The sequence below is a fragment of the Euprymna scolopes genome, chromosome 12, assembly GCF_053919585.1.
Source record: "Euprymna scolopes isolate OS-2025 chromosome 12, ASM5391958v1, whole genome shotgun sequence".
Lineage (NCBI taxonomy): Eukaryota > Metazoa > Mollusca > Cephalopoda > Sepiida > Sepiolidae > Euprymna > Euprymna scolopes.
This window is the reverse complement of record NC_136493.1, coordinates 35,814,707-35,838,529: the sequence shown is the minus strand read 5'-3', so window position 1 is coordinate 35,838,529 and position 23,823 is coordinate 35,814,707. Positions and strand designations below refer to the sequence as shown.

Genomic DNA, 23,823 nt, shown 5'->3' with positions numbered 1-23,823 from the left:
TGAATGGCTCTCGTCTTCAGGAGGCCTCAAGTTTTGACAAGCTTCTGGGCTTGACCATTACTCCTGATCTTAAATGGAACACGTACATCAAATCTGTTGCCAAGGCCGCTGGAAAAATGGTGGGATCTTTCTATCGATCTGGTAAATATCTCACTGCTGATGCTATTCTCTATCTATATAATAGCCAGGTACGTCCAAGGATGGAATACTGTTGCCACATCTGGGCAGGAGCTGCTAGAAAGGACTTGTCCTGCCTTGATAGAGTTCAAAATAGACTTCGTAGCCTCGTAGGAGATGTCCTTTTCTCCTCCTTGCAATCTCTATCTCACAGAAGAGATGTTGCGAGTTTGTCTCTGATGTATCGTTATTTTCATGGAAAGTGTTCGACTGAGCTTCAATCTATGGTCCCCCCTTGCCAAACTTTCACAAGAAACACTCGTCTAGCTGTAAACACTATCAATAATTCCCCTCACTCTTTATCTGTGCCTAAACCTAAACGTAGATTCCATGAACAAAGCTTCTTTCTTAGAACTGCACGCCTGTGGAATTGTCTTCCGTTTTCCTGCTTTCCGGCTGACTACAATATGGTTGTCTTCAAGTCTATCGTAAATAAGTTCTTGATGAGCCGTTCCATATAAGTTATCAAATTTACCAAATTTTCATTACTAATGATTACTATATAGTCCAATTTCTACTGTACACTCTTTAACCCTTATCCTTGAGTGGCCTCTTGGCCTTGATAATGTGGTGATGCCTATGTAAAAAAAAAAAAAACATTCTTTTTATAGTATTTTTCTTTATCCTTATGATGACGTCATTTCGAATTCCTTATACATCTGCATACATGCGTCTGCACTTTGTTATAGAGAGAACCCACGTTCTTTGCCGCAGCTTTGGCAATGTCTTCAATGCATTTGTTCTAATTCATGTTTCCTGTGAATGGCAAGTCAAGGAGTTTGAATGAAGAGCTCTCAGGTAGTGTTTTATTAGTCATGGTAATTGGTGGTTGAAACGTTTTCTTGTAATTTATAGTTTTTCTCTCTGAAGTTCAGTAACACATAACGCATAACTTTTGTGAATGGTTATCACTAAGAACAAGAGCCTGTATCATCAACTTTGTAGCGACCCTGCTGAGTCCGGCCGGAATAAATGACAGGCAGGAACATTTCACAGCGATCACCGCTTTGAAACGCTTGCGTGTATTAAAGACGCATAGGAACATGACGTTGTGAAGCGATCACATGTATACATAAAAGAAATGGAACTATGTTACGCTCCCTCGCATATGAATACAGTAAACAGGCCAGAACGTTCTGGGAAAGTCGGTATATAAAGATTAACCTACTAAAATTTAAACAGACCAAGAAGCAGTTCCACAAGTAACCATCACCGCTACCCGTAGTTATCACATATGCCGGATTCTGTCTATTTAGACATAAAACAGCATTGCCAAAAATGCTACAAAACAGTCAGAGTTTTTCTCCACAAATTCTCAAGTGCACCATGTGTTGAAGAAACTCCATCTTTGTGAGACGTTACAACACCTGTCATGGTTTTTACGTGAACTGCAGATGAACCACAAATTCGCCTAGTCCCGCAAGAATTGCATGTGAATTGCAATACACATCGTGGAAATTTACCACATCCAGCAAGAACTTAAACATTCGTATTCCAAACCACTGTTCTTTCAATACAAACACACACCCACATATTCATTTATATGGATTACAGACTGTTCTTTTTTTTTACACAGTGGTCACCACTTATTAAGGCCCGGAAGCGACTCAGGGATAAGGGTCATTGCAAGTACATTACGTTAGTGTGGAGTTTTGATGAAGTGTTTACTTAAGGGGGTGGTTCATTAGGAATTTTTTAACGTTGGACTTGAACACCTCCAAGTTGTAGTCAGGTGGGAAGCAGGTAGACGGAACAGAGTTCCACAGGCGTGCAGTTCTAAGAAAGAAGCTTTGTTCATGGAATTCACGTTTTGATTTAGGCACAGATAAAGAGTGGGGGAAATTTTTCACAGTGGATTCGGCCAGGCGGGTGTTTTTTGTGAAAGATTGGCGAGGGGGGACCAGAGATTGGAGTTCAGACGAACACCTGCCATGGAAATAACGATAAAACAAGGATAGGCTCGCAACGTCTCTTCTGTGGGAGAGAGGTTGCAGGGTAGAGAAAAGGGCATCCCCCACTAAGCCACAAAGTCTATTTTGTACTCTGTCAAGGCAGGATAGGCTGTTTTTAGCAGCTCCTGCCCAGATATGGCAGCAGTACTCCATCCTTGGACGTACTTGGCTTTTATAGAGATAGAGAATTGCATCAGTAGTGAGATATCTTCTGGAGCGGTAGAACGATCCTACCATCTTTCCAGCGACCTTGGCAACAGACTTGATGTACGTGTTCCATTTCAGATCAGGAGTAAAGGTCAAACCCAGAAGCTTGTCAAAACACGGGGCCCTCTCTCAGACAAGAGCCATCCATCACAATTGATGCCAGATGGGGATCAGAGCGTTGATGATGTAAGGATAGGAGTTTGGTTTTAGATGTATTAAAGGTAACCAGCCACATCTTCCCCCACTGAACCACGCGCTCGATATCAGAGGAGAGAGAATCAGAGAGAACTTTGTCATTTACAGCCTTTGATGTGTTGCCGTAGATGGTCGTGTCATCAGCATAGATGTCAACGAATGATTTAAGTATGTGTTTAGGGAAGTCATGGATGTACATCAGGAAGAGAGTTGGGCCCAGGATTGACCCCTGAGGGATTCCAGCATCAATACTGCAGGCCTCTGATTTTTGTCCATCGACCACTACTCTTATGAGCCTATTGGAGAGAAATGATTTAATGATTGAGAAAACATTTCCAGTTATACCGTAGCTGGAAATCTTGTGAAGTAGACCCTTATGCCATACCTTGTTGAAGGCTTTTGATATGTCAAGAGCAATTGCCCTAGAAAGGAAGCCTTTGTCAAGAGATTCACTAATCCTGTGGGATATAACCGTCAGCACATCTGCGGTAGATCTTGTAGAGCGGAAACCATAAGAAGGTTGTTTCTGCTGAGGTGGTTGACTATTTCTCTATTTAATATGGATTCCAGCAACTTACTCATAACACACAGGAGACTTATTGGTCTGTACTGAGAGGGAGATGACTTATTACCTGAATTCTTAAATACAGGGCAGACTGATGAGGTCTTCCAGGGAGTCGGAATGGCAGCGCTTAAACAGTTTTGTAAGTATAGGAGCAAGTTCTGGTTGAAGCTTTTTTAACACTATAATTGGGATGCGGTCAGGGCCAGTTGCTTTACTGGAATCAAGGTTCTTGATTAGCTTGGCGACCTCATGCACGGATATTTGTATGTTACCGTGCATGTTCTGTGTTATAGGAGGAAATATGGGGAGTTGATGGCCTTCGCCGCATAGGGTAGAATTAGCTGCAAAGTTCTTTGCAAATATTTTGGCCTTGTCTGACGCTGACGAGATGACCTCTGGTCCATTGATAATGGTTGGGATAGAATGCACACTTTTTTTCACTAAGAAATAAGCAATAGTGACTCTAAGCCGTTGTGCGGCACACTTATTATAAAACTCAGTAATTTCAAGCCTTGTGCCATACACACAAAATCTGTACACCAATAACCATTCATTTAAAACGTTCAAACACAAGAAAGCACTTATGCTGAACATTTTATTTCGTACTTCCATCACGTAAATAAATGTTATTTATTTTATATGAACTCAGCGATTCCATGTTCTTAATCGAGTGCCATCTTTGCTTGAATTCATTTTTGTTTCTTTATTTAAGGATGTAAGTTGGTAACCCTTCCTATAAATTGACGACCATGTTTCCATAGCCCTTGAGCCCCTGGGGGGGGGGGAGCATAGGCCATCTACAACTTTTGTAGATGTTTTTGTAGCAAGGAGTTCTTTTTACAGGATGAGGGTGCTGGCCCTACGCCCAACCTTCCCAGAAGGTACATACAGCACCTAGCCTTCCCAAATGGTCACCCATCTGGTACTGGCCAGGCTCAACGTTGCTTAACTTCGGTGATCTGGCGAGAACCGGTGTGTCAACAGGATTGTGCCGTATGACGACCATTTTTAAAATAATAATTTGACTGGCGCTGAAATTTGCAAGTGAAATATTACGCAACTCAAATTTACATTTTAGTTAGCCAATCAGATTCTAAGAAATAATGGTTCCATGTTTCTTATTATTCATATTATTTGGATTGTACAAACTAATCTTGAGTGTTATTTTTATAAGGTTTTGGTCAATGTAACCTTCCGACCTTCTTCAGGTGTACCGTGTTCAACTCTGGAATCTTTCTGTTAAACTTATGAATCTGCACAGAATTTCAAACGAACCCCTTTATTTAATCCACTGAGGTAGTATGCTCTCGTTTCGTTAGCTTAGCCATGACTATGTAGAAGGCTTAAGTAATCCACAGATATTTTGGAGTGTCGCCCACGCTGAGGATTGAAAGTTGAACCTCTAGAAGAGTGCAGCTTACAACTAAATTTTACCAAGTACTTTTATCATCTGCAGCAGCAGCAGCATCTTTGACCACTATGTAGTTCTCGTCTTCATAGCTGGAATCTTTTCCATGAATTAGTTACAATGAACAATTGTTGCGGCATTATTTTTTTTTTATATAATGAGAAGGGTATGATTAAAGAAAATTGGAAGGTTCTATTTATAGACATTAGCGATAGGGACTGACCAATCAAATGGAACCATGTTCTACTTGCAACCAATCAGAAACCGGAATCACCACAAAAAATATAGGACGTTTTAAAATTTCTGTACATAATTTTTTGTGTCCACATGAGAATGATCTTTGCTCTTTGTCTGCAAACTTTTAAAGTTCAAGACTTTCGCAGGTTAGTTACCCACCGAAAACTCTTTTTCATCTACAGACTTATGCAGATTAGCTACCCACTGAAAACTCTTCTAAAATTCTACATGGCTTTCAATTCAAAAACAATGTAGAATAGTTCAAATCTGTAAACTTTTAAAAAGTTATGGGAGTTTTTGGTGTTTGTCTATCAGAAAATAGAAACATGTGATTGGTTGAAAAAAAAGGAATAGGCAAAGTACATATAACTGAGTCAGTAGATTTTACGATGTAAAATACTAAAAATGAAACCTATTTTTACACTTGCCATATTTGAGTCCGAATCTCACATTAATTTAAAGGATTTTATTCAACTGAATACGTGTTTTAACATGACACAATTACAAAAAAAGAATCCTTACATTTTCTTTTTAAAACTAAGTGATCTTTTTTTTTTATTTGATTAAAATTTGAATAGGGATTCCAAACAAAAGATTCAGTATTATTATATTCTGATTTTAATCTTCGTAAAGAGACATAAAAGTTATATAAAACTGGGTTTTTATTGTATTTTTTTTTTACATAGGCATCACCACTTATCAAGGCCAGGAGGCCACTCAAGGATAAGGGTTAAAGAGTGTACAGTAGAAATTGGACAATGTAGTAACCGTTAGTAATGGAGATTCGGTAAATTTGTTAACTTATATGGAACAGCTCATCAAAAACTTGTTTACGTTAGACTTGAAGACAGCCGTATTGTAGTCAGCTGGAAAGCAGGAAAACGGAAGACAATTCCATAGGCGTGCAGTTCTATGAAAGGAGCTTTACTCATGGAATCTACGCTTAGGTTTAGGCACAGATAAAGAGTGGGGGAAACTAGTGATAGTGTTTTCTGCTAGACGGGTGTTTCTTGTGAAAGTTTGGCGAGGGGGGACCATAGAATGGAGCTCAGCCGAACACCTGCCATGAAGATAACAATAAAGCAGAGACAAACTCGCAACATCTCTTTTGTGAGAAAGAGGTTGCAAGGAAGAGAAAAGGACATCCCTTACAAGTCTACGAAGTTTATTTTGAACTCTATCAAAGCAGGATAAGTCCTTTCTAGCAGCTCCTGCCCAGATGTGGCAACAGTACTCCATCCTTGGACGTACCTGGCTCTTATATAGATAGAGAATTGCATCAACAGTGAGATATCTTCTGGATCGATAGAAGGGTCCCACCATTTTTCCAGCGGCCTTGGCAACGGATTTAATGTATGTGTTCCATTTAAGATCAGAGGTAAAGGTCAAGCCCAGAAGCTTGTCAAAACATGAGGCCTCCTCAAGATGAGAGCCATTCATTTCAATTGATGCCAGATGGGGATCAGAGCACTGATGATGTAAAGATAAAAGCTTGGTTTTAGATGCATTAAAAGTAACAAGCCACCTCTTTCGCCATTGTACCACTTGCTCAAGATCAGAGGAGAGAGAATCAGAGAGAACTTGGTCGTTTACTGTCTTAGATGTGCTACCATAGATGGTAGTGTCATCAGCATAGATGTCTACGAATGATTTCTTCGGAGAAATAATTTTACCTGTACTGGGGCGGGTATTCTTTTATTTATGGTTTAAATTTCAGAAAAAAAAATGTTATTCTAATTTCTCTATTTGGGATATTTGTTTCAGAAATGTTGTCTCCGAGTTCCAGTATCAAAGCGTTAAGCTCCTTGCTATAGCATTAAGCTACATACGGTGGTGAGGCTCTCTTATTAGGAAAATGTGATATTCTTCTGTAGTTGTCAGTACGGCCAATTCCACTGAACCAAAGTGTGTGTATTAGCTGGAGGTTACGATTGTGATTACAATAGCATCTGTTCTGAGTATGACATGGAACTGCCTCCGATAAGGAGGTCCTAACTTGGAAAATTTCGAAGATGGTGGGAGGGGTATCATTTGTTTGCTGTTATTCCTATGTAGAGAGAAAAGCAATACCAAAAGAAAGAAACACAAAGTCCATCATCTTCATCATCATCATCGGTTCAGCATCCATCTTACATACTGGCATGTGTTGAACGGCTTTTAAAAATCGACTTCCTAATTAACCTATCTCTGACCAAGTTCACTAATTTTCTTTGATAGTCATTTCCTTACTTGAGGCAATTTTTTTTTCTAGGCTAGATGCTTTTCCGGACACCATACAAAAATATCTATTTTTTATCAAGAAATTGTAAAGCTAACGAAAATTGAAAGTAATGTTAGAAATGTATTTTGATTTTTCAACAGTTTATTTAAAGGTGCAGATGGAGCATTGTAACAAGTGGCTCTTTTTTTATTTTATTTATTTATTTTTTTTTTAGCAGTGGGAGCTATTCCAACAGCAATTGAGCGAGTGAAGCCCTGTAAAATCTATCCATAATATATAATTATTTTTTATTGATCGTGAAATACATTTTTATGAATACCTCAAGAAAGATCTTCAGTAATGCATTACCCTCATTGCCAATTTTGGATTTTGTATCATATCTGCTTAGATAGCATCCCTAATCTACCTCCACCCATACAAGATCGTCTCCGTCAAAGCTATCAGTTATGTGTAACGATATTGCAATAACCGTATTCTGACACCTTCAGGCCTTTCTTTTTAAAGCCACGTCAGCAGGCATCAGCCAATGAGCTTATGCTAGCTTCCTCAGAAGTTGGAAGTTTACAGGGGATATTAAATGTACAAGCGCCCTCCAGCTGCATACACATAAACCAGTCAGGGAAGATAATATACAGCACCAACCATTCCAAAATGATTCACCATGTGGTACTGGCCAGGTTCTACATCACTTAATTTAGATGAACTAACAAGAACCAGTGTGTCAACATTATTATACTATTAGAAGGACGAAGTCAGGATAAACTGTTGAAGACAGCTCAGGTATATTCACCTTGATCTTCATTCCAAATCACTGGCTAATACGATGAAGGGAGAGACAAAGAGATTGATAGTCAATGTTTAATCATATCTGCACATTTTTAAATCCATATGTTAACATTTTTGTTGCTTACAAGCAAATGCTGATTCTCTCACTCACTCTCCCTTTAAGCCATATGATGTCACATCTGTCTCTAACAATTCCCTCTGCTGAGTCAAAATTAATCTCCAGATAAGCAAGTATATCCCGGCTGAACTTACATTTCCTATTTTCAACTATATTATACATGAGCCGATATTTAACAATAATAGCTATGTGACACATGACCATGAGAGGCAACATAACGTATAACAACCAAACGAAAACAAGATATCAAAAGTAACAGTAAAAGAATAAAAAAAGAAATAGTATTTAGTATAAATTAATACTTCGTTATATACTAGTGGATTTACTCGTTCAATTATTTAATACAATGTTTTACTGCTAAGAATTCTATGCACCACTCTCACTATTTTTTCTCTTTCTCTATCTCTTTTAGTAGAATGTCCTTTTTAAATTATAGAAAAACAGTTGGTACATTCGCTAAGACACAACCCTGTCTGTCTGCCTGTCTTTCCCATTTCTTCTCTCTCTTTTAGCAAAGTGTCCTTTTTTAAATTATACGGTATATTCCCTAACACACAAGTCTGCCTGTCTCGCTGTCCGGGTTACTCTCTCTCTCTCTTTCTCTCTCTCTCTCTCTTTCTCTCTCTCTCTCTCTCTCTCCAAATCTAAAGTAATCACATGACTTGTGCTTCTGATCAGGAAATCGAATCTCAATGTATTATTGGTCTGATTGATTGGCTTTGGTTCTTCCATTTAAGATCAGGTTACCTCTCCCGCTCTCGTTGCTTAACGAGTTAATTTCATCTGTGATTGAATTTTTACTATTGATTTCTTATTCTCGACCCTTCAAGGGAAGATAACATTTCTGAAGGGTCATGCAACGTAATGAAAAGAAATGACCTTATTTTCACAAATTCTTGCTTCATCTTTACGGCATGTTTGCATTCTCATCAGAACGAGCGCCATACTTACATAACAACATTTTATTTATATACTAGCAGATGTACCGGCGTTGCCCGATATTAAACGTAATGTTAAATTCCTTTAAAAAAACATTAGCCTGGATACTCGGCGTTGCCTAGATGGGTGTTTGGAGGTGTGTGTTGAGCACAAAAAGAACAAAAGTGGTAGTAGGCAGGCAGGTTCGAACCTGTACCGCAAAGGAGGAAAAGAACGTGAAAAAAAATGACGTCTTTGCCCTTGCATCCATCACTAAACTGTAAGTCGCAAAGGTTTAAATTAAGGCTAGTTAATCGAAAAGGGGGGATGACTTTCGAAAATATCGGCGAAAAAAGTGACCCCTCCCTGTAGAAAGTGCCCAGTTGAGGGTAAAAAAAATTAATGTTTTCATCCAATTTTTCAATATTTGTTGTTCAAAGTGTCGAGCTTCAAAACGATACGGATCTTGTGAAAATCCGTCGCCTCTGTTGAACTTTTTAGGCAGACATGCAAACATACGTACATACATAATAAATGCATGCATTTAAACAGACAGGTGAGATGTATATTATAGATGAAGTAAAAACAAAAAACGGAAAGAAACTGGGTGCATGCAAGTATTGTTTTTTTCTAAACAGTTCACCTCTTGTAAGTAAAAAAAAAATACCCGAGCTGATATCAAAACCATAACCTAAACACAGTGAGTCAACAACAACAATCATTAGGCCATCTTGACACAATCTTGTTTTTTTTTTTTACATGGGGATCACCACTTATCAAGGCGCGTAAGCCACTCGGGAATAAGGGTTATTTTGTGTACAATAATCAATGGGATAATATCGTAGTAATAGTTGGTATTGGTGATTTGATAAAGCGTCTTACTTAAGGGGGCGATTAATCAGGAATTTGTTTATGTTGGACTTAAAGACGTCCAAATTGTATTGAGGTAGGAAACAGGCAAACGGAAGAGAATTCCACAGGCGTGCACTTCTCAGAAAAAAGCTATGTTTATGGAATCTACGTTTTGATTTAGGCACAGATAAAGAGTGGGGGAAGTTACTGAGAGTGGTTTTAGCTAGACTGGTGTTTATCTTGAAGGATTGGCGAGGGAGGGGACCAGAGATTGGAGCTCGGACGAGCACTTGCCATGGAAATAACGATAAAACAAAGACAGGCTCGCAACGTCTCTTCCGTGGGAGAGAGGTTGTAGGGAAGAGAAGAGAGCATCCCCCACTAAGCCACGAAGTCTATTTTGTATATTGTCAAGGCAGGATAGGCTGTTTTTTGAAGCTTCAGCCCAAATGTGGCAGCAGTACTCCATCCTTGGACGTACTTGGCTTTTATAGAGATAGAGAATTGCATCAGTAGTGAGATATCTTCTGGAGCGGTAGAACGATCCTACCATTTTTCCAGCAGCCCGGGCAACAGACTTTATATACGTGTTCCATTTCAGATCAGGAGTAAAGGTCAAACCCAGGAGCTTGTCAAAACATGAAGCCTCCCCAAGACGACAGCCATCCATTTCAATTGATGCTAGATGAGGAACAGAGCGTCGATGATGTAAAGTTAGGAGTGTGGTTTAAGATGCCTTAAAAGTAACCAGCCATCTCTTCCCCCACTAAACGATGCGCTTAAGATCAGAGAAGAGCAAATCAGAGAGCGCTTTGTCATTTATGGCCTTTGATGTGTTGCCGTAGATGGTCGTGTCATCAGCATAGATGTCAACGAATGATTTAAGTATGTGTTTTGGGAGATCATTGATGTAGATCAGGAAGAGAGTTGGGCCTGGGATGGACCCCTGGGGGACTCCAGCATTAATACTGTGGGCCTCTGATTTCTGTCCATCAACTACTACTCTTATGAACCTATTAGAGAGAAATGATTTAATTATTGAGAAAACATTTCCAGTTATACTGTAGCTGGAAATCTTGTGAAGTAGACCCTTATGCAAAACCTTATCGAAGGCCTTTGATATGTCAAGAGCAATTGCCCTAGAAAGGAAGCCTTTGTTGAGAGATTCCCTAATCCCAAGAGATATAACTGTTAGCACATCAGCTGTAGATCTAGCAGAACAGAAATCATATTGCATGTCACTAAGGTGGTTGACTACTTTTATTTAATATGGATTCCAGTAACTTACTCATGACACACAAGAGACTTATTGGTCTGTACTGAGAGGGGGATGATTTATCACCTGAGTTCTTAAATACAGGGCATACTGACAGGGTTTTCCAGGGTGTTGGAAAGCACTTCTCCTTAAGGCAACACTTAAACAGTTTTGTAAGTATGGGGCAAGTTCTGGTCAAAGCTTTTTCAACACTATAATTGGAATGCCGTCTGAGCCAGTTGCTTTACTGGAATCAAGGTTCTTGATTAGTTTAGCAACCTCGTGCACAGCTATTTGTATGTTGGATAAGGTGTTGTCTGTTGTAGGAGGAAATACGGGGAGTAGATGCCCTTCGTCGCAGAGAGTAGCGTTAGCTGCAAAGTTCTTTGCGAATAGTTTGGCCTTGTCTGATGCTGATGAGATGACCTCAGGTCCATTGATGATGGTTGGGATGGAACGCACACTTCTCTTCAGGATCCTGTTTGCTATTTGCCAAAACTGGTGGGAATCAAGCCGCTGCTCAGCTACTTTGGATTTGACGGACTGATGATATATAGCTCTCTTGCATTTTTTATTACTCTTTTACAGTGGTTGATGGCAGTCCTGAAGGCAGCTTTAGTCTCAGTACATCTATTACGTTGGTAGCTATGGAAAAAGTGATTTCTGTGTGTAATGGCAGCGGCACATTCTTTAAAAAGTGTTTTCAAACCTACTTATTCTTAACATAAGGAGTCTGTCATGTGAACCATTCAAGCATGAGCATTCGTGAAACAGTTGACAAACAAATAAACATCTGATGACACCCATCATGTACCAATTTTTCAATTTTGACCCCTTAGCAGCCCTTTTTTACCGGATTAAAACCAATTAAGTAGTTTTCCACATGTCTGAATACCTTACACACCAAATTTCAAGTCTGTAGATAAAAAATTCGTTGAGTGTATAGGTTGAGAAGTGTCCTCACACACACACACACACACACACACGCATTCTCACTTTTATAGATATTTAGATTTTATTAATGAATTACCGTTTATCAAGACCTGGGGGCCCACTTGAGGATAAAGGTTAAAAGTATTATTGTTCGGATGATGGTCGCCATTACAAGAAGATTGGAAACAATGGACTGAATGGGTAACAGATTACTTTATTTTTCAATATGACAGCACAACAATTATTTGTTTACATTAGACTTGAAGATGACTCTACAGTAGTTAGTTAGGAAGAAGACTTGTGGTATCTTGTTCCATAGATTAGATGTTCTTGGAAAGAAACTTTGTACACGGAAGTCCTGTTTGTGTTTCGGTACAAAGATGAAGGAAACGTCTTTGCTGTAGTTGTAGCTAGACAAGGTCTTGCTATGAATTCTTTACAATATATACCTTATTTTCAGATTCTTGCTTTATCTTTACTACAGCAGTAGGGACTTATTTACAGGGCAACATTTATTTATTTACTGACATAATCGTTTATCAAGGCCAAGGGGCCACTCGAGGATAGGGGTGAATGTATTATTGGTTGGATGATGGTCAACATCACAAGTTCATTGGAAACAATGGATGAAATGGGCAAATAATTACTTAAGAGGACTTGATTTTCCAAGAAGGCAGCACGACAGTTATTTGTCTACATTGGACTTGAAGATTACCCTGTTGTAGTTGGTTGGAAAGCCGACCCGTGGTATCTTGTTCTTTAGATTAGATATTTTAGAAAAGAAACTTTGTTTCTGGAGATTCTGCTTTTTTTTGTTGTTTTTTTTGGTACCGAGGAAACAAAGTTCTTTACTGTAGCCATACAAGTTATCGCTGTAAATGTTTTACAGGGAGTATCAGGCGATGAAGCTCAGTCGAGTACCCACCATGGACATAGTGATACAATAGAAAGAGGCTAGCAACATCTCTTCTGCGTGAACGAGGCTATAGGGATGAGAAGAGATCATCACCCACCAAAATTGCAACATCAATTTTTGTACTCTGTCAAGACAAGAGAAAGTGGCCCAAGCAGCATCTCTCTCCATACTCAAGCAGCATCTCTCTTCTGACTCTCGAGTATATATCCGACATAGTTAGACACAATTCATCAACCGAGGACCACATCACTCTACACAAAAACATAAGATATCAATGAATATATACCCGAGAATCAAAACAACGAAAAGAATGTGCTGTTGTCATAGCCGTAGATATAACTATCAAATAAATATCCGCATGCAAATGAGTGGCCTTGGATCAAGTCAGCTGCAAGAAACTGTTACTCGGTGTTCCATCTGGCAGCACTTTTGTCAACAAGGGGGAGATAATCTCAAAGTGAGTTGGAATTATTAACGGAACCCGATCTGTGTACTCTGTTAGTGCTCTTAACCGTTTTGTTTGCTGATCAGCGTTTGAACCATTAAACCATAGCAGGTCTCATTAGTAGAGAAGACCGGACTTCGTTGTCGAGCATCAAGGTGCATGCGTAAATGTAAATAATGAATTTTTTATGAGTCAACAACAAGCTGTGATGACATAAGCAAACACTATTAACTTGAAAGGCAACTAAATTGTGAAAATGTATCAATGTTTACTGGATCATATCAATACTCATGAATTATCAATCACATTATGTTTTCCCATTAATCCGTTAATCAATACAGCAGTATATCATCATCAGCATCAAAGATTTATTGGCGGGTGTGTAAATAAATAGTGTCGCCGGGTTCGAATCTATCGACAAGTGTTAATCGTGAGAACCCTGCACTGAAGATTCCCGAAAGGATGAAACACTAGTGTCTGTAGGTATTTAATAATTATAGTAAATAATTATGTCAGCCCCTTTAAGAAACTCGTTTCTTATCGTTGAGCGCTTTCAGTTGAATTAAGTCGGCCAATTTAGCTCTTATGCATAAATATCGTTTAATGATTAGATCACTCTGACTGACGTAAGACACATTTAAAAATAAAATGTTTAATTTCAACGTTATTTCACGTGGTTAACGGTATCCGAATGGATATGGTTCTTGCTAATCAAGCCAGAGATATCTTGTGTCGACGGGTTCGAATCTGCACTGAAGATTCCCGAAAAGATGAAACATAGTGTCTGTAGGTATTTAATTATTATAGTATATAATTATATATGTGTGTGTGCGTGTGTGTGTATTAAGACAGCATTTTATCTCTATGGCATATTTCATTAAATAAATTGACGTTTTTTTGTCTATTCTATTTTCGATCCTTTCCAACTTCTGAATAGAAGAAAAACAAAAAAAAACTTTATAAACTGTTCAAAACCAGTTATATTAATTCATCCCTGACGATGAACCCAGAAGGACGAGAAAATACTCGGACTTATGATAAATATGGTGATTACATCAGCCAGTTCCCGCCAGAAATAGACTGTTATGCGGAAGTTGGAAAGGATCTAAAATAGAATTTATAGACAAAAAACGTTATATACGTGGGGCGTGCAATAAGTAATGCCCCTGACCCATTTTCAGTTGTCTGATCTAGCTGAAATTTTGCATGTGCAATGATTTATATCTCTACGGGTTATGTGGCAAATTACAGCTCTGAAATAATTGTGGTTTCTGTTTTACACGTGTTTGAACTGAGTCAGGTGTGAAATGGAGCCTGTTGAATGTCGAGCAGTGATCCGGTTTTTGTATTTGAAAAGACGCACACCACAGGAGACTTTTGATGAAATGAAAGAACCTTATCGTGATAATGCCCCATCATATAACCTTGTAAAATGCTGGCATCAAAATTCAAACATGGCCGGAAGTCTGTGGAAACAGCTCCCAGACCTGCTCACCTCTCTTCTGCCATTGATGAGGCATCTGTCCGTCAAGTTGAGGCTGCCATTTTGGAAGATCGGTGCATTACTATACACCAAATAGTCCAAGATGTCAAGATTAGTACAAGGTCTGTGGAAACTATCATTCATGACCATTTGCATATGCATAAGGTGTCTGCTCGATGGATTTCCAGGTTGCTCACACCATTCCAAAAGTGAGAACACGTCGAGTGCTCGAGGATGAATTTGGAGATGTGCCGAGCAGATGAGTCAAAGTTTTTCTAAAGACTGATTACACAGGATGAAACCTGGGTCCATCACTATGATCCAGAGACCAAAGCCCAGTCAATGCAATGGAAGCACTTGGACTCACCACCTCCAAAGAAGGCAAGGGTGCAGCCCTCCGCTGGTGAGGTCATGCTCACAGTCTTCTGGGACCAGGACGGAGTAGTGATGACAGATTTCCTGGCAAAGGGTACCACAATTACAGGAGCCTATTATGCTTCACTTTTGAGGAAATTAAGGGAACTATCAAAATCAAAGGCGGGGCAAGATCAGCAAAGGTACCCTCCTCCTGCAGGACAACACTCCGGTCCACAACTCGCATGTCACCAGATCAGAAGCACAGGCGTGTGGTTATGAAATCCTCTCCATCCTCCCACCTCTCCTGACCTTGCACTCTCTGACTTTCACCTCTTCTAAGCGGTTAAGTTATTTTTGGAAAAGAAAGCGTTTCCCAGATGATACAGCCTTGATTTCTGAAGTCACGTTTTGGTTGGAGGACCAACCTGGGGTGTTCCACAAAAACAGTTTCTAGAGCTGCATCAAACGATGGGAGAAATGCATAACTCTGGGTGGTTCCTATGTAGAGAAAGACTAATAACTGTGCCAAGTTTCGTTGCTCTACTAGTATGGGAAGTGGGTCAGGGACATTACTTATTGCACGCCCCTTGTATATATATATATATATATATTATTTACTATTTTAAATACCTACAAACGCTAGTGTTTCATCCTTACAGGAATCATCAGTGCAGGGTGACACAATTACTGTTGGTCGGGAGATTCGAACCCAACCACAAAGCCATCTCTTACTCCATTAGCAAAGAACAAATCATCTCGGCTAATCTTAACCGCGAGAAATATCGTTGAAATTTAAACATTTATATTTAAATGTTGAGACGTCGGTCCTTAGTGATCTAATGATTATAACATCATGATCTTTGCATGCGAGCTTAAGTGACTGACTTTCATTTCAATTATAAAGTGCTCAACAATAAGAACCGAATTCTTAAAGGGGCTGATTTCCCCCAAAACCTCTGGCCTTGATGGAGGGGAGACTAAAACTTGCTAATATTATTTCAAATGATTTGAAATAACAGCAAGGGGAGACTTGATTCCAAACTTTTTTTAGATTATTCTTCATGATTGTGCATAGATTTGGTGAAATAAATAAATGTTAAATCAATTTTATATTTCAATTGATATATTTAACATATATTTATTTTACCAAACTTATAGAAAAGCATTGAGAATAATCTTAAAAGTTTGGAGTCAAATCTCCCCTTGCTGTTATTTCAGATCATTTGAAACCATATTAGCAAATTTTAATCCTCCCTCCCTCATCAAGGTCAGAGGTTTTGGAGAAATATCGGATATTTTGTAATTCAAAGGCAAAACTTTTACTTTGTAAAAATCTAATGATTGGTTGCTTATTTTTAAAAAGTGCCAAAAAGTGCCAAAAATTAGCTCTGGATGATGGGTGATCCTCTTAATGTGCGACCTTAAGGGCAAATGTCACATAGCCTACTACACAATTCAAATCATTACCTTTCCAACGAGCCTTCATTTGTTAAATTTTGACGAATAGTTGCTGAGATTTGGAACTTATAAAATTGCCAAAAAAAAGTGGCATATCTATGGATATATATATATATATATATATATATATATATATATATATATATATATATATATATATATAATGTATATACTGGTAGCTTAATTGAATATTGAAATGCTCATATCTTTGGTTCTATGGATTGAAACTACATGAAAATTTGAAGGCTTTTTGAAGATGGTTTATATTTTATGACAATTCGTAAAAAAAAAAAAAACTATATTTTCAACTCAATAAAATATGCTCAAATTTGCCTACATTTGTATATATAGTTTCCTGGTAAGCCAGCTTCAGTTTTTCTGCTTTGGAATGAATTTTGGTTTTGAGCGTTTTTGTTTTTTGGGTTTTTTTTTTTTCTCAGTTGTCTCCCCCGTGGCCTTGCCAGGCTACTAATATGTAAAAGTGAGAATGTGTGTGTGTATGTGTGTGAGGAGAACTCTCAACCTATATACTCAACGAATTTTTGATCTACAGACTTGAAATTTAGTATATAGGGTATTGAGACACGTAAAATGTGTTAAAACTTGTTTTCAGTCAGAAAAAAGAGCTACTAAAGAGGTCAAAATTGAAAAATTTGGTACATGGGCGGGGGGGGGCGGGCATCGGATTTTTATCTGTTTGTGAACTGTTTCCCAAATTATCTATTTGAGAAATAAAATGATATTGTTTATAATTGTGTCCAAATGGACATTATGACACCGTTCTTCCGTTAGCGTTGTTGGTTTTCGCTTTTCTTTTGTCTTATTCGTCTATTTCTTGATATATGTCTAAGAATGATGTGTTAATGCAGCTACCCGGATCTCTGCTCAACCAAGCATGTGGGATCGAGATGTCAGTAACGGTGCGTGTGATGGTGTGGTCTCGCTGAGAAACTCTCGCCCGGTTTTGTCATATCCGTATTTTTGTCCACAGGAAATTATAGGCCGTAAATACTTCATCGAACACCTGCTGTTACTCTTATCGGCTGGCAATAATTAGGATCAAAGAAAACTAAACTGATCTAATAACGTTTCCTTACAGATCAAAAAAGTTTTTGGTACAAATTTGATTGATATTTCCAAGGAAAAATAAATATCTATACCATATATCAGTTTACTTGATATCCACAAGGATATCAAAAATATCCACATTTTACTTGATATCCACACGGATATCAAAATATCCACACGGGAAAAATATCTACATGATATGCGTTTTAACTTTGGCTTGATATCTACAAGAAAAAAAATTAATATTTACACAGTATATGTTTTTCTACTTGTAACAATAATTTTAAACGGATGTTTAAATGAATATGTTGATATAAGGGGATATAAAAATGGTGCGAAACTGTTGTTTTCAGAAAATGAATTTTGCTAGTCCTGGGACGGGTATTATTCTAGTGTGTATCTATATCTGCACGCCTGTGGAACTCTGTTCCGTCTGCCTACTTCCCACCGGACTACAACTTGGATGTGTTCAAGTCCAACGTTAACAAATTCCAAATGAGGAGAAATACAAACTGAAACAGAGAGAAGGAGAGTTTTAAAATATAATCTTAAAAAGATAAGATACAAGTTAAAAAAGCATTTCATCCAAGGCATGAAAATTGTTAAACAAAATATTTTTACTATAGGCTTTAAAAATAAAGGTACAAGATTCAATTTGAAATTTATTCATCTTCAAAGTGCACTTTTATAAATTTTACAAAGTGTAGAATCAAGAATCAAGAATGTGCTTACCTTACCTCTCCACCATTATGGACTATTTAACTAATTTCAACATATTTATTCAGTAGCAATTAGTGGTATGCTAATTGCCATTGGACCAGCCTACAATTAGTCAGGGATGGTGGATTGTTCTATTTTGAGGCGCCTGATTGGTCAAACATGCCAGGAGGGGCAGGTGCCACTCTACAAATGCCAGCTGCTCTGGCATTCAGGGGTTTTTACTGTTCTAGACTTCTGCCAGGAACTACACTCTGTCAATTATCGCATCCATTCATCTTCATTGGGTTAGCTGGCTCACCCTAGCAATATTCTACACAAAGTAAGGTATAAAAATTTAATTTCAATTGAATCAAAAAATTACCTTGGATTTATTTTATGTAATGTACATTTTGTTGCAATTTAAAAACATTATCTTTCATTTAGCAATTAATGATGTAGATATAAAATTTTCAATAATCGAGGTCTGAACAGAGCTAAAAGGGAGAAACAAACCAAATATCGAGGTCTCATGTATGATATGAAAAGAAACTGGAATCTTAGAGAGATATCAATCATACCAGTTATTATAGATGCCACAGGGCTTATGAACAAGACCTGAAGTCCTATCTAACTAATATTCCCGGTGGTCCAAGTGCAAAAGAGATCCAGTCAATTGCACTTAAGGGAACAACGAGCATACTAAAAAGAGCTTTCGGCTGGTTTCATAAAAAGCAGGGCAATGTTGGCAGCTTATTAACAATCTTCAAAGGAAGAGAATTAAGTTCTCATAAAAGAAAAATCGCTTGATTTGATCAAGTAGTTCTTTCCTTTTATTGACAGAGGAAAATCAAATTTTATTCAGACCCCCTCGCAACAAAGACATCTTGGTCTTTTTATCTACTAGGAGGGGGGCGCCAGGGGAGATAATCCATATAATTCTTAAAGTTTGCCTAATTTGACGAGATTCGTTTTACAGTTTTGAATAATTTTAAGTATTCTTTTTTCTTTTTTTTTTTTTTTTTTTTCAAAAATTGTTTAAAAATTTATTAATGAAATTAGTACAACTTCATGTGCGTTTTGACAAACTTCAAGAATTAGATGGAGTTATCTCCGCTGGTGCCCACATCTTCGTAGCTAAAATTGCTAAGATGTCTGCATCGTAAGGGATCTAACTAAAATTTGATTTTCCATTGTAAACAACAAAAAAAAACTACCTGATCAAATTAAGCGATTTTTCATGAGAACTTCATTCCATAAAAAGGACGTGCATCATAGAGATTTATCCTATCTTTATTTTCTAATATCTTTGCTAAACTGCATAAGCACCAAAAGAGTATTTAACGAAAGTATGCTACAGAAGTACACGTCATTATTTAGGGGCCATAACTGATTCAAATCGCTGGCCACGACGTCTGAATATACTTATATTCATTTATTGTTACTGGACAAGTCCATTTATCTATTGTTACTGGACAAGTCCATTTATCTATTGTTACTGGACAAGTCCATTTATCTATTGTTACTGGACAAGTCCATTATTCCTTAAAGGAATAGATCAGTTTAATACATAACAAGAACAAATATAAAAAAATTCATCTCAGAGATTGAGGGCAGAAAAAGGTGAAGGGTAATATAAAAACAGAAACTACCCTTTGCTCCTAGACAAATAGCAAACTTTGCAAGATCAGTTGATACGGAACGATGGCAGCCGGATATAAAGGGTAACAAGAATTTCCAGACGAACGGATAATTTGTTTGTTATCTGCGAAGATTGAAAACGAACACAATCTACAAAGTAATGGATCCGTGATTACTTTTTACTCATGACTTTCCCGCCGTTTTAACATCAAACACTTTTGACATGACAAAGTTATTCTCCTTCTTTTTTTATTTTTCTCATCTCCTTTTGAAAATGCTCTCATCATTCATTGATTTTATTTATTTATTTATTTATTTTTGCGGACTGTTATCCTCATCTTCATCTTCATAGTTGTTGTTGCTGTTTCACTACGTTTGGCCAACTCATCCTCTGGCCTTCTTCAAGTGGTTTACCGCGACGGGATAGGAATGCTGAATCTCGTAACTGTATCCCTAGTAATTACTGCCTTCCATATTGTTGTTGTCTCGCCACGTTTGGACCAACAAATCCTGCTTTGGGAAACCGACAATACTCACTTGAAACTGTACAGACGCAACGCTTCTATCCACGATGCCACGAGCCCCAAAGGGCGATCAATATTGGACTTTATGGTCTTATAAATCCAATTTTGTGTTCTTTTCGTGTCCTTCAAATGTCAGGTTCGTACCGAACTGTATTATATACTAATATTTTTATTTATTTATTGGAAACCCTTCTAGATGAGACTTCATAATTTGTGAATTTTTTTTTTTTTTTTTTTTTTGCAAACTATTATCCTCATCTTCATAATTGTTGTCGTTTCACCACGTTTCGGCAAACTCATTCTCTTGCCTTCTTCGGGCGGTTGGTCAAAACGAGACGAAACTACAACAACTATGGAAGGCAGTAATTACTGGGGATGCAGTTAAGAGACTCAGCAATCCAATGCCGGCACGGTTAACCACCTGAAAAAGGCCAGAGGATGAATTTGCCGAAACGTGGTGAAATAACAACTATAAAGATGAGGATAACAGTCCGCAAAAAAGAAAAAAAAAACATGAATGCACAAATTATGAAACCTCATCTCAAAAGATTCAATAAAAAATTAAAAATTAAAAAAAAGTAATATATGATACCATGCTGTCATCAGTGTTGTAGCATTGCATGCCGGTAGTAATCAAGATAGACATAGTGGTATAATTATCAAAAATTGCATTAAAAAAGTATAATATAGAAGTACACGTCATGATTCTGGGGCCATAACTGTCACGAATCACGGTATTTACTTCTTTTCCATGACAGGAAGATGTAATACAAGGTCAGAAGGTGGAGAGAGTCAAGTCAGTGCTCCTGAAATAGAGGCACTCTGGTTTATTACAAATTGCCTGGACAATGTTCTTCAGATATTATTTATGCATAAATATATGGGACTCATTCTTGCTACTATTTTATTACTATATGAGTTGTTTTGTTTTTTCTTTAAAACTCTTCTAAATCAAAACTCATTTACAGGAAGTAAATTTAACTGGTACTGTTACGGCATAATTATGTTGACACCACAGTTCCAGTTAGATCACCGAGGTTAAGCAAAGTTGAACCTGGTCAGTACTAAAATGGGTGACCATTTGGGAATTCCAGATGCTGTATGTGCTCTCCGCTTAACTCGGCATTGTTTCCAGTCGTCTAGCACTTCCTTCTCTTTACTACTGAACTCAAGCATTGTCTGCAGTCAGTCTTCAGCCTCTACTTGCCACTGAACCCAAGCAGCACCGATTCAGGAGAGGTGAGGTTGAGGATTGCACAATACTTGCCTCACAATTACATGTGCAGGTACTCTTACAAGGGTGTCCATTGTCTCTTTAGACTGAACAGAGGCATCGGTGCTTTTATTCTGATAACATTGCAAAATATGCTACGTTCGGGTAAGTTGGATAGCAGCTGTATCAAGAGTGGCATGCTTGACTCTCATCCTGTCTGATCTCAACAAGGAGAGATCCGTGATTTGATGGATCTGCAGGATGAAATCTGACCAAACATAATAAATCTGATCAGAGGATTTGCAGGGCGCATTTTCTTTGTCCAGCATAAAGGTTATGCTAAGAACAAATCTTGAATCGCAGGAAGGTTGGCTGGCCAAGGAAAACTTGGAAGCATGTGATTGGACAAGATTGCTCCAAATGGAATTTGGGGACATTGGATCCACTGACCCATAAGAACTGAAGAGTGAGCTTGTGAACTATCAGAAAATTTTGGATTCTTGAGAAAGAGAAAAAAATGATGTTAAATGAAGAAGGAGAACTGCCGCTACTTTTTTGTGTACCATTTGATCGAACTTATTCCAATTTAGTGATGCCTTTTCGAAACTTATTCCCATCATCTGTGGAATTGGTACAATCGCAGAATGTGAAAACAAAACCATATTTTTAATTCCGGTAGTCACATTTATCTATATTTATATATTGAAATGAATATCTTCCAAATGATAGCGACTTTTTTTATATGATTTGAAAAAAAAAAAAACGTAACTTAAAGAAAAGAAATATGTTGTGGAAATAAGTTTTAAGTATTTTTTCCTTTTCGACATAATAATTATAAGAAAATGCAAATAATTGGGAGCTAACGATTGTAATTTTTACCCTCCTGTAAAAAAAAAAAAAGAAACAGACCCCCCGCCCCTCCAACAAAAAAGTGGTCATAAAGTGGGTGCTCATTGCAGTTTAAATTGATATAGAAAAATGATCCCCCATTTTAAAAACTGTAATTTCTATACAGCTTAGAAAGTATTTGTTACATTGAATTTTAAACGTGATATATCGATTTCAGCGCCCCCGAAAAAGTATATTTGTAGTATTTTTAAGTATTTTATGAGGGTGCAATATTACCGGAATATGTATAATGTGTTTTCGTTCTCCAAATAAAAAAAACGACCTTGTGTCTTACTGCCATAAACAGGGACATCAACAATGTAACCATAGTGTAGTTTATGGCTAGAAATCTCCAGAAATATTTTTGGCACCTCACTTAAGGAAATATTTTTGGCACCCCCTTAAAGAAATATTTTTGGCACCTCACTTAAAGATGTAAGGAGACCATTGGGACATGTACAAATGACCAAGTCGTGGGGCGAGCGTGACGTCACAGTAATAAATGGAAGTATAGTCGTTGGGATCGAGGGGGGTAGAGAAAGAGGAGAGAAAGTGCGTGCCGGTGCGCAGAAAAGAACTAAGGTGCAGGACTCGTCTATATGTCGAAAAATAGCAAGATGTCGGATAACCATAAACCATCGAATAAATAACACACATAACATCTGGTTATAACTGCAGACTAAGAAACTGTTATGATGCAGATAGGGAAAAGTGGGAATGCGATCATATTCTGTTGGCTTTGAAAATATGTGTCAACAGCTTGGTGTGGAAACGACCGGCAATAAATATCTTTTCTTTCATATAAAAAAAAAAAACTCGCTTCGATTTTTTTTCTTTGTTTCTTTGCGAGACTTTCGCACAGTCAGTCGGATCCTTGTTAAAAAGTAGCACTAACGCTACTAAAAAAGATGCATTAAAACATTGTGTCATAGAAATGTTTATGATGATAACTTGTGTTGGGACGATTAATCAATGTTTTTGGTATCGGAATTGGTATCTAAATCGGAAAAAACTTGAGCCTATTTTCCATTTCCACAAACGATTCTTTTAGTTTGTGTGTATGTGTGTGTGTGTTTTTTTTCTTTGTTTAAAATGTAATTTTCCATTGCTCGTACTAATAATAGAATAATAAATATTTATTGTTTTTAAACTCGCTGTAAAACCAAAATGTATAAATCATAACGGATTTAGGTTAAAATGGCACAGGTAAAATGTTACAAGTGGATGAATATAAAAAAATAGCACAGTTGAAAAGTATAGATGAAAATCTCATAAGTTTATTTAATAAATATTTTCAATCCATTATGAGG

At 37.6% G+C, this 23,823-nt stretch overlaps 1 protein-coding gene and 1 pseudogene across 1 annotated transcript in view; one reads left to right on the top strand and one right to left on the bottom strand.

Annotated features, from left to right (window-relative positions):
- Positions 1-23,823, top strand: part of LOC145291250 (uncharacterized) — a 1,874,965-nt gene that overhangs the window by 1,809,136 nt on the left and 42,006 nt on the right. The window lies entirely within an intron of this gene.
- On the bottom strand, positions 3,979-4,095 carry LOC145291873 (5S ribosomal RNA; annotated as a pseudogene).